This window comes from Gavia stellata, chromosome 9 (genome assembly GCF_030936135.1).
Source record: "Gavia stellata isolate bGavSte3 chromosome 9, bGavSte3.hap2, whole genome shotgun sequence".
NCBI lineage: Eukaryota > Metazoa > Chordata > Aves > Gaviiformes > Gaviidae > Gavia > Gavia stellata.
Window position 1 is genome coordinate 35,332,036 of NC_082602.1, and position 14,372 is coordinate 35,346,407.

Sequence of the window (14,372 nt, forward strand, 5' to 3'; positions counted from 1 at the left end):
ATAAGCATAGCATGTTCCATTTTTCTGGTTAACCCTCCCAGTTAACATCAATAGTACTTTGCACACGTCCATCAGAACAGCGTATTTTAAAGAGAATGTTGTTTCAGAAAACCAAAATTAATTGTTCAAAGACAGACGCTCATGTGGCAGCAAATTTTGTAGCTTGCTTGTGTAAGTTCTATTTTAATAGCATCATTAAGACTTTCACTGAATATTAGATCATCCCTATGTCTCTGGAGAAGGAAGGTTTTGCAAAACTGAAGGCCCCCCGAAGAGCAGCGTTGCCTGCACCCCCAGTGCTCCGCAGTGCAGACTGGCTGCAGACGTCCTCTGCTCGCAAGGATTCTGCCTCTTGATCAGCAAATAGCATCGGATGAGTTCTGGCAGGAGCTCTAAATTTTGTCTTCCTGAACGGTACTTCCATACCTCTTGAGTTTTTGCCAACGCTTTATGTATGAACGGCTTTTATTTCTTCTACATTAATTTGTCATGAATTATCCATTATAAATGATATATTTAAAATTAAATTCACCAAGGGATAAGTCTGAAAATCCCCAAGAAAGGCTATGGATCAATTACATGGAAAGTTGGCTAAATAACCTACATTTATCTTTACTAATGAATTTTAATGACCAATGGCATACCAATCACTATAATAGTGCAGCTTTTGCATTCCAGAGCAGGTTAAGCAACAGTTTAGCTGCAGGTATGTATCTATGCAGAAAGCTGGCAGGAAAAGCTTTCCTACCAGGGATAGCACACATTTGGCACACCACACAGTGACACCTACCTTGGTGTTGCAAGGGACGGACTTGCATGGCCACAGGCTTAAAAATAAAGAGGTCAGGGTCAATATTTAACCCTTGGCTGAAGGTCTTGGAACCTGTTACTACACTGCAGGTAGGATCTTGAAAGTAAAAATCAAAGCTTGGAACAAGAACTGGTGGTAGAAAGTCTGAGACAGAAATAATCGAACTGGAAATAAGACGCCACTTTCCCAAGTGAAAATGTGTATTCCTAATGGTTTCTGATGGTTAATTAAAAGCAGCTGTAATATTATTATTTGAAGACCATACATCAGGTCTGTGTGTCTTTCTAAAAGATATGCTCTAATTAAATCTCAGGTTAATGGGAAATGAGGCTAAAGAAAAATCATCATATTTTTTTGTTTAAAATCTATTAATCTATATAAGTGGATGATTAAACTTGCAACCAGGAAACAATCTCTGGCTTTAGAATTTGGACTCTGGCTGTGACAGGTAAAAAGGTCCAAGGGGAAAATTTCAGAGCAGTTCCTTAGGCTGGAGTTACTCCCCTTTCATCAGTTTGCAAGGGAAGTTAGCTTAGGTCTTCAGGATTTACTGGAAGAACAATAAATCATAGATTTATTTTAGCAGTCAAACTTCTTTCACCCATTTCCTTCCCCTCCTGCAATCTTTTTTGACTGACAAATACATGTTTATTTTTTTAAACATTTATTGCCAAAGCTATCAGGAAGAATTTTTATTGTATTTTTTCCTACATACTTTTTATCTACTAGGAGATAATGTTTTTTTGGGGTCTTCGCTTTATAATTCAGCACTCTTAACCTGGCAATGCACACATGCAAATAGGCATATATTTTATGTAGTAATTCTGCCAGCAAAAAGAAATTAAGTGGGTTTTGGCTCTGGATGCATGAGCTCCCAAGGGAGATCTACCCACTGCACTGAAGACTTAACAAGCTAAGTATAACTTTTCTCCATAACTTATCTAAGAGCCTACCTCCAAATTGTGGAGCAAGAATGAACCAAACTGTTAGATTTATATTAGATTTAAACTTGATAGTAATGAAAACACCTGGCATGATTAAGGTTGTCATTAAGATTTTCTGATTAAAGAAGTCTGTATGGTTTTTTTTAACTCCCCCAAAAGCAGGGATTTGCAGTAGTGATGCATCTGTTTTAGTAAGGATATTCATGTATCCTAAGCTCCTGCTGGATTGCAGCTAGATAAGGTGTTCGTGGTCATGCACTGTCCTGGTAGCTCACTGTGCTCTTGGAAAGGATGACACATCTCCCACAGGGGACAGCGGTTATCAGCAGTTCCCGTACTGATACGGATGCTTTGGCAGGAGGCAACACATGCCAAATACATAAAGGCTTGCATATTCTGCCATGTATTTATACTCCTACTTATACTTTCAATCATATTTACGCCTCGGGTTGGTGGAGAATTAGGCAAATCCTCCACATAAATAGGAGAACGTGAGGGCTAGCAGTGACCTACATGGGTAGATTTAGGCTTAGATCTTCAGCCTGGTTACATGGGTAATACCCTTCACAGTATTATTCTGTGCTGTTTTCTTTCTGAGAGTATACTCTTCAGAACATAACAAGTCTTAATTTTCTGGGTAAATAATGAATAATATATTTAAAACATCAGTTTAAGCTCCACATGGGAAATCTGGAGGAAGCCTGGTTTCACAGAGGTACAGTTCAGCTATGTTTTCTAGGGCAAGAAAAAACATTTCCAATGCGGGATGTGTCCTTGCCCTGTCAGTTCTCTGGCGCTGAAGACTTTCTAAAGTTTCGGGTAGCTCTTAAGCTGATCAGCAGTCCCTTGTTAAACGTAGTGTGCAAGTTGTCACTGATCAGTTTCCCAGCAGGAACCCCTCCAGGAGATGTCAGCCATCCGTCACCTGGCTTAGGGCACAACCCTTTAAGAAGGTACAGCACCATTTATCTTCCTTTTCAGGCAAAATATAGCAGTAAACTTCATAAAACCCAACACTCATTAAATACAGAAAGTTGGTGCCTGTAAGTATTTGCTAATATCACCTTGTTTTGTACTGATCTGTGGTTTTTGTGTTAGCAACACTGTAGTTGGGTAACAAAGTCCGTTAGTTTTGGTTATGATGACTGCAGTGCAGCTGTCCCTGCTTCTTGAAGTTCATGTTTCTCAGACTTAGTTGAAAAGCCCAGATTAGCATCTTCTGTGTCCACCTTGGGGACTGCAGATGACCTCACCTACTACACTACACATAATTTGGAGAAATAACTTCATGTAGCCATCAGGCAACTTTGGATAACCAATCCTACTGCCACTTAAGAACACAGCCACCTATTTTTGATGCATCCTGTGTTGCAGTGGTGGAGTTGTGACCCCCAAACCAAGCTGTGCTTTGCATGGTCCCTCTGCCAGCTCTCATTGCTCCCAGCATCAGTTTTGTAACAGCCCTTCCAGCTCTCAGGACCTTTCCCAGCCCAGCCGGTGCCTGAAGGACAGTGCTGCTGGCTCAGCCTGGGTCTCCTGCAGGGTTCACCCTCCCCAGATCTGCCAGGGGACTCCCCAGACAACTGGCTGAATTTAGATGTATGTGACAGTTGCATTTACTGTTGCTGTTCTTGTGTATTTAGGTCTGTGAGCGAGCTCTTCGCATAAACACCCAGCTTATCATTGAAGCATTGAGACTGGTATCAACTGTGATAAGATGCCGCAGTGCTGTTTTAAGAGCATTTTGACAACTGTCAAGAAAGTTTTCCGTTGTTGCTTTCACTTAACAGCTCAGGCCTCTTCCCAACCTTACGTTATTGGCATATTTGTTTCCTCCCCACTATTACACTACTTGACATGCTTCTTTCTGGGGTGCCAAGCATAGCTCAAATAGCTACTACAAATTTGATATATTTTTTAATTATTTTTAGGGATACCATCCATAACCCCAGCAATGTGTAGCATTTAAATACTGTAATTCTTACTTGGAATTCTTGCCTTTGTAGGCAGCAGGATGGGTTCCTCTGTATCTGTTTATCAGGAACTGCTGGGTCTATAAGTAAGGGATTAGGTTCTCTTTCCTTATGACCAGGTAACACACCACAGCAGGAGAGCCGAGGGTTATATAGTTCATGGACTGCACAGATCCTTTCAGCTCTGATCTCTGCCTTCTCTAGGAATCCATCCTTACTCTCTGTAAGGGATGTGTTATTCCCCTACTTTTCTAATTAACTCAGCCTTTTCATCCACAGAGCAGCCAACATATTTTACTAAACGTCCCCCTCGCATGCGTTTAGGTCCCACGTTTTAGTGAGAGCTCTCTCTCCATGATCCCGCTGTTTGCTTTCTAGTTCCTGAGGCATCTGCCGCCATCCTGGCACATGCGCCAGCATCCAACACCATCACACCAACAGGACACTTCTCATTTCCAACTGATAATCACTCGTATGAACAGTTTACTGCTTTTCACCAAAAATACCGCATTCATCACAGAGCAGTATCTGTTTTAATGGTTTCCTCTAAAATAAGTGCCCCCAACCCCAATCTCACTTTCTACAATTTAGCTAACTATCGCTCTACCTGCTGCTTTACAGCATACTACAGCAGATGCTTTTTGCCTTGCAGCTTTGCAAAAGCTGGTGGAAGAAGTTAGTATTTTTATTAACCCTTTTAATAGCCGGCTGTTTTGGGGATTTGTGCTTTGTCTGACTCTCTTGTCAAGTTCTTGGACTTCTATGCTTCTAGTGCTGCTTTTTTGTTGTTGTTCCTTCTGCTGTTATTAATGAGTTCTTTCCCCTGGGTGCCTGTTCAGCTTAGACCTCTTCAGTGAGTAATTTTTCTATTACATTTATAGTCCCCAATCTGCTGAGACTGACTGGGTCCCTTTGCCTTGCAGGTGCTAATTGTCTTGTCAGGGGCTAATTCTGGGCCAATTGCATTTCCGTGTGGCTTTTCTCATTTCTCATACTAGTCATAGTCCTTTCTGGGACCTTACTTGCTTAGCCAAAGTTGTAAAATTTTCCCATTCAGTCTAACTGGTAAAACGGAAGAAAATATCAGTGCTTTTTCAGCACCCTTTAAAGCACAGATTTTGTATGCTTCATGTGAGTGCATGGCTCCTCAAACTCCTGGAACACAATTGCATTATTTAAACTCATCTTCCTGAGTTAACGGAATACTGTTAAAACAGTAAGTGCCTCAAAACCAGATATTGTCAGAAACAAGTTGTCTTCTGACTAGATTTGTTAGTATCTAGCTCACAGGTGCAGGATACTTATGTCTTCTGCTATTTATATCCTCTTTCCTTCCAAGGCTTTAACTACCATCCTGCTCCTTCTACTATCTCCTACTCAAGGTGTTTTTGTTAATTTGCTTTGCTTCTGCTAGCTGTTGTTCAGGAATCACTGAAGGACAATGACAGAGGTTTCCATGCTAAAACCCTGAATACCAGCTGCTGGGATGAGGTGAATAAGGTGCTTTGAGTAAAGCTCTTGCAGTTTCTAACCCTCTTGCTTCTCAAGGTGGTTCTTCAGAGCAACCAGGATTTTTACACTGAGGATTGACTGACTTCTCTCATTACCAATAGAAAGATAAAGGCTTAGATGAATCCTTATAAAACAATCCTTTTGTGGATATCATACCTCAGAGAACTCTATTCCAGCAAGAGATAATCTGGTCCTTTGTTAAAGTCCTATTTCTTCCTGATTAATGCCAACTTGAGGTTGCTAATTGTCTCAGAAAATATGTGTACTGCAGCGATAGTGTGCCTGGCCTTTCTGACTGCACCCAACTGCAGGGATGTGTTTGTATTACCTGATGGTTGAGTGAAGTTTAATAGATACCATTACTGTGCCAGTCAATAAAGAAATGAGCAGAAAGGCTTACTGCAAATCGTGTGTTTGAGGAGAGTCAACTCATTAATCTAATTATCTACAAGCTCTCTAAAAATGTCTTATTGACTGTGGTGGTCGAAGCATCAACTCAAATATAAGGTTTTGTCAGCTCAGTGCCGTGCAATTCCCCCCTCCATTCAGGCAGCGCAGTCCTGTTGCAAATTGCCATTCTCATTGCTAAGCGGCGTTGAGCAAAGGGGACGTGCTGCCCCTTGCTGCTCTCTGTGTGACAGAACAGCAGTTCACACTACTGTGTTTCTCATGCAGGTGATGAACGATATAACTGACAAAAGAAGGAATCCCCCTCAAAGAAAAGTTATTTTGGTTTAACAGTCTGTATACAAAATGTTTGCTGATATTATTAGCCTAATACAGTCAATTGTGACCGTATTACAGTCACACTGCCTATCAAGCATTGCATGTGTGCCTTTTTTATCTCACTAAAATATAAAATACTAAATAAGAAAGCAAATACATGAAATTCATTCTGCCTCACAGCAGAAAAAAACTTGGATGGGGCAATCCTAAGGCCCATTAGCCTAGACTACTGGCTTTTAAACTACAAAGCTGTCCTTTCTGGATGAGTAACGGTGTCTCTCAGGGCAGAGGAGTGACCTTGACTCTAAGGATGAAGCCTGGAGAAGCTCCACAGCCAAAGCAGACACCAGCTGACATTTGATTTCAGTCTGCCTAAGCCCTGGGGCTGCTTTGAGCTTGATAACAATGCATGACAATTTTGGCTCTAGGTCCACGCACAGCTGAGGAAGAGCGAGAGCACAAATCCCAGTGGGAGGTGTGTCGGGTTTACTGGCAGATGGTCTGATTGCTCAGCACTCGGGAGGTTCCCTTAAAGCAAGTTTTGCTGATGTTTTCAGTGCTAGTAGGGCTCGATAAGGAGTGGCCACCGAACAGACCAATAAAGCAGTATCTCACGTGAATATGTGGGTTTTCAGTATTAGGATTTAAAAGTACCCCAAGAAGAATGGATGCTTCTTTCTTCTAGAGAAGAAAGAACACACAAAAAGTCATTAGCTTAGTAGGAACTTTATAAAAGGAACTAAACACAGATGAATAGGAAATTAAAATTTTTATATAAATGCACTGGATAATTAGCTTTATACTGGCTTAATTAGAACAAATTCTTTACCCTTGCCAATAATGGTAATTATAAAGATCTTGATGCTTTAATAAATACACTTGATAAGGAGAAGTTGGACTTAAGGAATATTGAACTATTATCACAAAATGAGGAAACAGTTGTGTGGGGAAAATGGTCGTAGGGAGAGCCCCAAACCATCATAGCGTAGTTCATAGAAGTGGTATCAAGTGAGCTCTGATGATTTGCCTGGCATGTCCAAGAGTATCTCAAGCTAATATGCTTAGCCCAAAATAAACACAGATGTCTTTAATATTCTACAAGAACATACTTAAAATTGGAAAAGGGAGATCACAAAGAGCTGAAGGCCAGTTTCATAATAGAGCTTTAAAAATGCACCTGAAGTTCTTGTGAGTGCATGAGTTAGCCCTTGTAACCCTCTGCTTAAATGTACTAAATGGATAGTTTTCCCTCTAGTGACATGCTTATAGTCAAACAGAATTAAATCCTTCTCACCTCTTGGACTTGCAGGTATGGACTCCAGTACAAAACAAACAGACAAACCTTTGATTATCAGGCTATTGAAAATTTGAACTTAAATAACAGATTTTTCACCTCTAATTTCTTACAGTCTATAAAAGTTCTGCGTTAAATAGCTAACCTTGTCCATCCTGCTAACAGAACAAACACTGTACTCTTTTTGCTTGGGAAAGTTTTCTAGTTTGAGATATCAGAGTTAGGAATATTTTCTAATATTTTATTTGAAACTGAAACCTGAGGAAGTTTTAAAAAAAAAGTCTCATGGAGTAACTTGTTTAGTTTAGACCTTAGTTCTCATTCTTTTGTTACCTTGGATGTACAGAAATTGAAAAATGTTCTGATCTTTCTTTCATCATTATCTAAGGGATGTGTAGTTCTTGTATAGTTAAATCTAACATTTCTTTTTTCTTTTAAATCTATCATTTAGGAAGGCAAAATCGCTTCATGTCATCAGTCATGTGATGTGAATTACTGTAGTTGGATGTAAACTGTTTTAACAGCTTATAGAGTTGTCTCTTATGGCCTTATCCTAATAACCTGTGTGGTACAGAGCTATGCAAGTTAAGCTTTTTACTACCTTTTTAACAAGGATCTGACTACTGTGGCTCAAAGCCTTGCACCTACAAGTTTATTTTGAAAGAAAAGAGGAACAGCCAAATCCTGAAACACCTATTGAAGTTGATAGGAAATTTGGAGTGGCCTGACATAGCTCAGAATATCTGGGTGAGCTTTGGATTTACCTTCTGTCTTCATGAAATAAGCTGTAGCTTTGTATCAGGTAATTTGATTAAAAATTTAAAACCCACAAGATGGACAAAAAGTTACTTGCAAAACCAGGTTTGATGGTATGAATAGTATATTAATGAGCACATTGAAATGAGATCTTAGGAATTTACTCAAACACTTCAGTAAGTCCACAAAGGGGAGTATCATTCTGATGTTTCCAACCTGCAGAGGTTGTGGTACTTCTGTGTAAGGGAGATAAGAGGAACTCACTAAGCTTTAATCAGACACCAATGCTGTCCCCAGAATCAAGTCAGACCTTGTCTTTTTTTCCACATTCTTGAAGTATAAAAGGTTGTGGGTGTGAGCAGCTGCAGTAGAGTCAGAGCGTAGCTCTTCAAGTGATTTTTCAAGGACACGTGTGCCATGGTCCAAATGCTGCCATTACATCTTTGTGTGCTGCCAGATCCATTGCTAAAGGCAGTGAGGCTTGGTGCCCACCGGGGTCTTTAATTTGCAAGATCTGGGCTGTCATAAAAGACAGACCATAACAAGAAGTCTGAGATCAGAACCTAATGGATTCTGATATAGGGCTTATATGGGTTCCTAAGGGCTTATATCCAAACTACCCGGAGCTTTTCAAAGACATTTGTGCTCATCGTGTTTCCATCCAGCCCGCAGCAGTTGCTACAGGTCTATCAACAGCAATCTTCACCAACACAGGCTTGCTTGGTAAACGTGTAGGAAAAACAGAGCTGTAGGTAGCTAACACACCAAATCCATGCAGGCGACTGAGGAGTGTCATGGCATTGACCACAGGTTCCATTTTGGGATCCCAGCAAGGTTGATGGGAACATCCCTGGCCTGGTCCTTCTGCCAGGGTTAAATTTCTGCAGCAAATGTCCCCACACAAACATTTCCTAACAATGAAAGACACTTGGGCACATAGTATACTTGTCTGGATACTAGTACTTCTTTCCAAAAATAGGAATATAATCTCTTTCCAAGTGATTGGAAAAGGGTGCATTTCTGTCTCGCCAGTAAATCACACAAAGGGACTTAGCGGCGGTTTTGTATCACAGAAGGTTAATGAGAGGGAAAATGGAAAGTGTTCAGATAATAGCACCACATATTTTTGCTCTGAAAGTGCTTCTGTTTATACTGTCATTATCTTGGTCTTTAAACAGACTAAGAAAAAACCCCAATATTAAAACAAGTTTATGGAGTAGGAAGCTAACCAGTGAATGGGAAACAGTTATTATGAATATTTACATAATGCGTAATGAAGACCACATGTGAGAAAGGACTTCATTGATTTAGGATGGGGGGGAGGGCCTTTTGTTAATAATTTACTAATTTGACAAGATGAAGGCTGAAATTTAGGTACAGAAAAGCGCACAGGCTCACTTGAGGCCATGCAGTGAGTCAGGGGCTAAATGTGGAATACAGCCCACGGCTCCTCAGCCTGTCGGTGCCTTGGGCTCTATAAAGGATCTCCATAGGCAGAAACACTCAGCAAATTCCCAGGCAGTTACATGCTCCAGGCTGGGATTCCTTGGATCATTTGCATCCATCACGTGCAATTTGTCGTACTAATTTCACCAGCTCAGCACAAAACCTTGAGATTTATCATAGGACTAATGCTATTGTTCTTCTCATGATCTCTCCAGTCAGAGCTGCCACCAACTTAATTGTGCTGTAAGGAGCTGCTGATGAAAAATTACAATCTGCAGAGAAGGGACAAGTGAACACCGAAACTTTGAGAGAGTCATTTCATTTTGTATAAATATCATAAGGTCTCATTGTTTATATGGAACCTCTGGAGCCTGAACAGCTGCAAGGCAATAGAAACAAATTGTCTGCAATCTGGGTTTTTTTGGCATAAACTTTAGAGAGGTAAGAGTGAGGGATGCAGATCTCTAAATCACCCTGTCATAGAGTTGTATTTGATTCCTTATCTAGATGGGGTCAACAGTCCCCCATGACTCCAGTTCTGTGCTATTTTTCAGTACTTTCTGAAATTCAGCCATGCTTAAAGCCTTACAAATCAGCTTCTAAACAATGATTTTTTTTCCTCATTTTTCATAGCTGTTTGGCTGTACTCAAATTTTTTACAATATTAGATAGCTCATTCTTTAACTTAAGTCCGCATCTTCTTTTGTGTATATGCCAAGTATATCGCTATATCCTTACAATCTGTGCATCAGTGAATTTCAGGCGTTATTTAAACTAGCAGCAGCAGTTCTGTAATTACAACCTAGCTTCGAGTGACCTGACAGAAGTAGGTAGACATCTCGGGTAAGTAAAAACTGAATTTTGTTGTCTTTACAGGCAGGAAGAGGTGGTTGTGGTCATGCTTTGCTGACAGCCCTCCTGCATATGCTCTCTCCAGGGTGGTGAGCAATGTGGTCTTTGAGAGCACAAAGGTGGAATTTTGTTAATGAATTCCAAGTCCTGTCTGGTTGCCAGCTGTACCAGTTTTGTTTGCCCACAGCACAGGGGCTACCTGGGCTGTCTGTCTGCCAGCGCACCCTCCCAATTCAATCTTGCATGGCAATCCATCTATGCGAATGGCTTTTCACAAGTTACGTTGGTTTTGCACAGCGTTTTACTTCACTTGACTTCAGCAATTAATTAAATGGGTTGATTTCATTTTGATATTAGCAAAGTACTCCTGGGTTTTGAGAGTTTCCATCTCTACAGGGGTTACCTCCAATTTCTCTGCGATGCGTGCCAGGCAAAAAAAGCTTGCAAATATATTTCCATCAGAATGGCTTTTGAACAAAAAGATTTTTCAACCAATATATTTCAATTTTCATTGAAGTAGTCACAAAGGTTTATAGATCAAAAGCTATAAATTTTAGAAAATGAACATATTTTTGATCTTGGTGATATTGTTCATAGGAGAAATACAATTCTCAGCAATGATGCAAACATCAAAAATACTCTTCCACTTGAACTTAGAGTCACAGCACCAAAACACTACATGACCTAAACTCTCAGTCGAATTTGCCTTAACCAAGTCTCCCTTCAGTGAAATCTTGGGACTATTTGTAACTTACATGATTAACAGAACAGTTCTAATACCTTTGGACTTACCACCTGCTCAGCACGTCCTGTAACAATGGGGACTTACGCTGTGTCTATTCCTCCTTCCCACTGAACGTCACTAGTGTTGCTGATGGCTAATAAAAGAACTTTTTGGTAAATGGCAATGTAAGAGAGTGTCCTCTTCTAAAACTTTTTTTAACATATAGTGACATATACTGTGTTGTTCTGTGCTATTGTTGCTGAATGCTGCATGCGTTTAAAAACAAGTTTCTAGGTATATTATGTCCTCATAGAAAATGTTCCTGAACTTATGTTAAATATAGGTGGTTCTTCTGATACGCACAGTTAAATTCTGAAAGTGAAAGCTTAGATGAGCTGATGAGAAGAGGGAATTGTTGCTTTGATTTACCAGAAACTGATTAGCCTAAAAATATTCACTGAGGATAAAACTAAAAGTAAATGGGAGGAAAATGGGGTAATCATGATCTCATAATACTGCAGGATGTGCATGGATTGAATAACAAGTTTGGCAGTCTCTGCAATTGCATAGAAAAATTGATGCTGAGGTTACTCAGTGAACGGTTATTAATTAATAATTAGGTGTGATAATACGTTTAGCCTGTACAGTACAGAAAATGGAGATGCAATCTATTTCCAGAGGTTATGGCCAAACTACATAATATTTATTAAACCATTATCTGTGAAGGGTCTGATTTCTCTTGTGTGTTTTTATGCTTTCCAAAAAAAAAAATTTTTCTTTAGCTATTTCCTATCTCAAACAGTAACTGCCAGAATAGCTGGACACAAACACTTCAAGTAGGCTGTTTGAAAAGATAAAAAGTATTTTACAAGTGAAAAGAGGGATGTAAATGAATGGGAGGGGGGAAAGGACAGTTGTTTTACAGTCCAATAATTTAATCATGATACCAAAGAAATGTAGATTAGAGAGGGGCATCAAAAGGAAAAGTATTCCTATAGTGATCTGTGCTCTACAATAAAAGCAGTACACGTCTATCTTTTGTTTAAATTTAAGTCCCTTTTCTTCCTTGGAAGATGCCCAAGATTGAGAATAAAATGAAGTTTCATAATTAACATAGCTTTGATATTAATTAAGCTGTGTATCGCTAAAATTCCTGATTTTTCACATGGATTTGAACTTGACATTCTGCTAACAAGCAGGATTCTGTGGATTAGCTAGGCAGTGCTTCATGCTAAGGCTGTCCCATGTCTTGCAGTGAAGACTAGCTTTTAAATACTGAAAATGAAAGAGGATTTCTTGATGGAAAAGCTGTTCAAGATCCATAATCTTGGAATTTGACCTTATTTAACTTGCTCTGTTCTTCTCAGTTTCTGATGGATCCATTCTGAACATTCCTCTCCTTTACTCATTTCTAGAAAAAAGCACAGGTAAAGCAAAAGGACTGTTCTTCCTCAGTTCCTCCTTACAATCTCACCTTTCACTTTAAAACCAGCTATAGCAAACTGCTGGACCCACACTGTTTCTTCCAGCCTGAGTGGAATCAGTTTAATTTGAGGGTAGGGCTGTGAGGGTCTACAAGGATATAATGAAGCCCAGGTAGGAACTGGAGGGTATCATATATGTATTAATTAATGTATGCAAAATCCTGAGAGTGGCAAATTGATGAAGTAGAGAGACCTTTATGGTGTAGAGGGAGCTGGTAACTAGTCTTCCTATTTTTTTTTTGTTTCTGAAGTATTTGTGCGTTCATTAAATGACGCAGACTGTGCAGACACAGGTTAGAGAAGAGAAATGGGTGGGGAAACCACTGACAGACGTTAAAAGCAAAACAAGATGAACAGAACATGCTAGCAAGATTTGGGCGTGCTTATTTTACGATAGCTTTCACGGCTGTCTCCCCTACATCCCGGTGCCTCCTGGTATGCCACTAGATAGGAGAGGGCTGTGACGAACTGAACCAGAGGAGACCTGGGGTACGCTCTGTCCCGTGACCTTACCCCAAGTCTGAATGCCACTTTCACAATGACATGCTTTCATTTCATCCTTACCCTTTTTGGTTTTCTCCCTGAAGGCAGCTCTGCAATCTCCACCCCTTCACCTGAATCTGATCACAATTGCCTTGAGCTCCCAGAGTTGAAGTGATTACTTCTAGAGGTTGCTTCTCCAGGCCGCCATAGCTGTCCATTAATTCTTCTTTCTTCCATTCTGGCCCTACCATCATGTTCATCAGCTCATCAGTGTTTTTCCTTTCATCTGCCTTTATCTTCTCTTTAAAAGTTAGAGCTAAAAGCTTTGATAAATCCCCGATTGCTCTTGCAAAGAATCCCCATAGCACAGTTAGCTGTGAGACATCCTTTTTACTTAGAAAAGCCGAAGTTAATCTCTTTATATTGCTGCTGATTCTTTTTTTTTTTAATAAGTTCATTCTGGGCTTGTCAGTCTTGGTGTTAAGTACAGTCCCTTTCTGGCAAAGTATTCATGGCAGTTTTTCTCCCAGTCAGGATCTGGTTGCCACAGAGGAAAACTATGTGTGATTTTTTGTGCCTTAAATTTCCTCCAGGCAGATACGCTCTATTGCTCATATAAGACAGCATGGGTAAAGTACATATAAGCTAGTGATGTGTAAATACAAGATAAATCCACATATGTGAAATGGCTTGAGGAATCCATGGGCACTTCCAAAGGCGGAACCATTTCTTGTCTGAATTTAGATACAAAACTTTCACCCTAACTGAACTGAAGGGTGTGTTGACATCTGCGTGGACTGTCATGCCAAAAAGGTACAGTGAAGGGGGTTAACCAAATAGGCCTCTGTTGAGTGACGATCCTCAAGGTGCACAAGAAACCCGTTTGTGTAAGAGTCAACGGTGCAGGTTTTAAGATTAAAAATGACAAAATTCAAATTAGTTTAACATACCCTCCCTCTTTGCAGAAGACACTTTGTTGACACACAGTTGACACACGGCAAAAGAGAATTTTCTGCATGATCGTTAGTTAATATGAAGCAAAACCCCATTAATCTCTGCAGACACACAGATAACTGTATTAACTCTGCCTTTTATTTTAAGAACAATAAAACTTTTTTTCTCTTATCCCTGAATTATAGTCTGGTCTCCGGGTTAAACTTACTTTGATTAAGTGGTTTTGTGGTTGTTGAAGTCAAAAAAGTAAATTTGGTGCAGGAGAGAATAGATCACTCCTATTACGTGAGCCACATGTTCAAGAAAAGATGCTGCAAAAGAAGCAATTTACTCATTAATCTTTGGTGACTGAATAGAAAGTGTAACCACCAGATGCATCTAGCCATCTCAAATAAGCTCATGAAGCCTTTTTC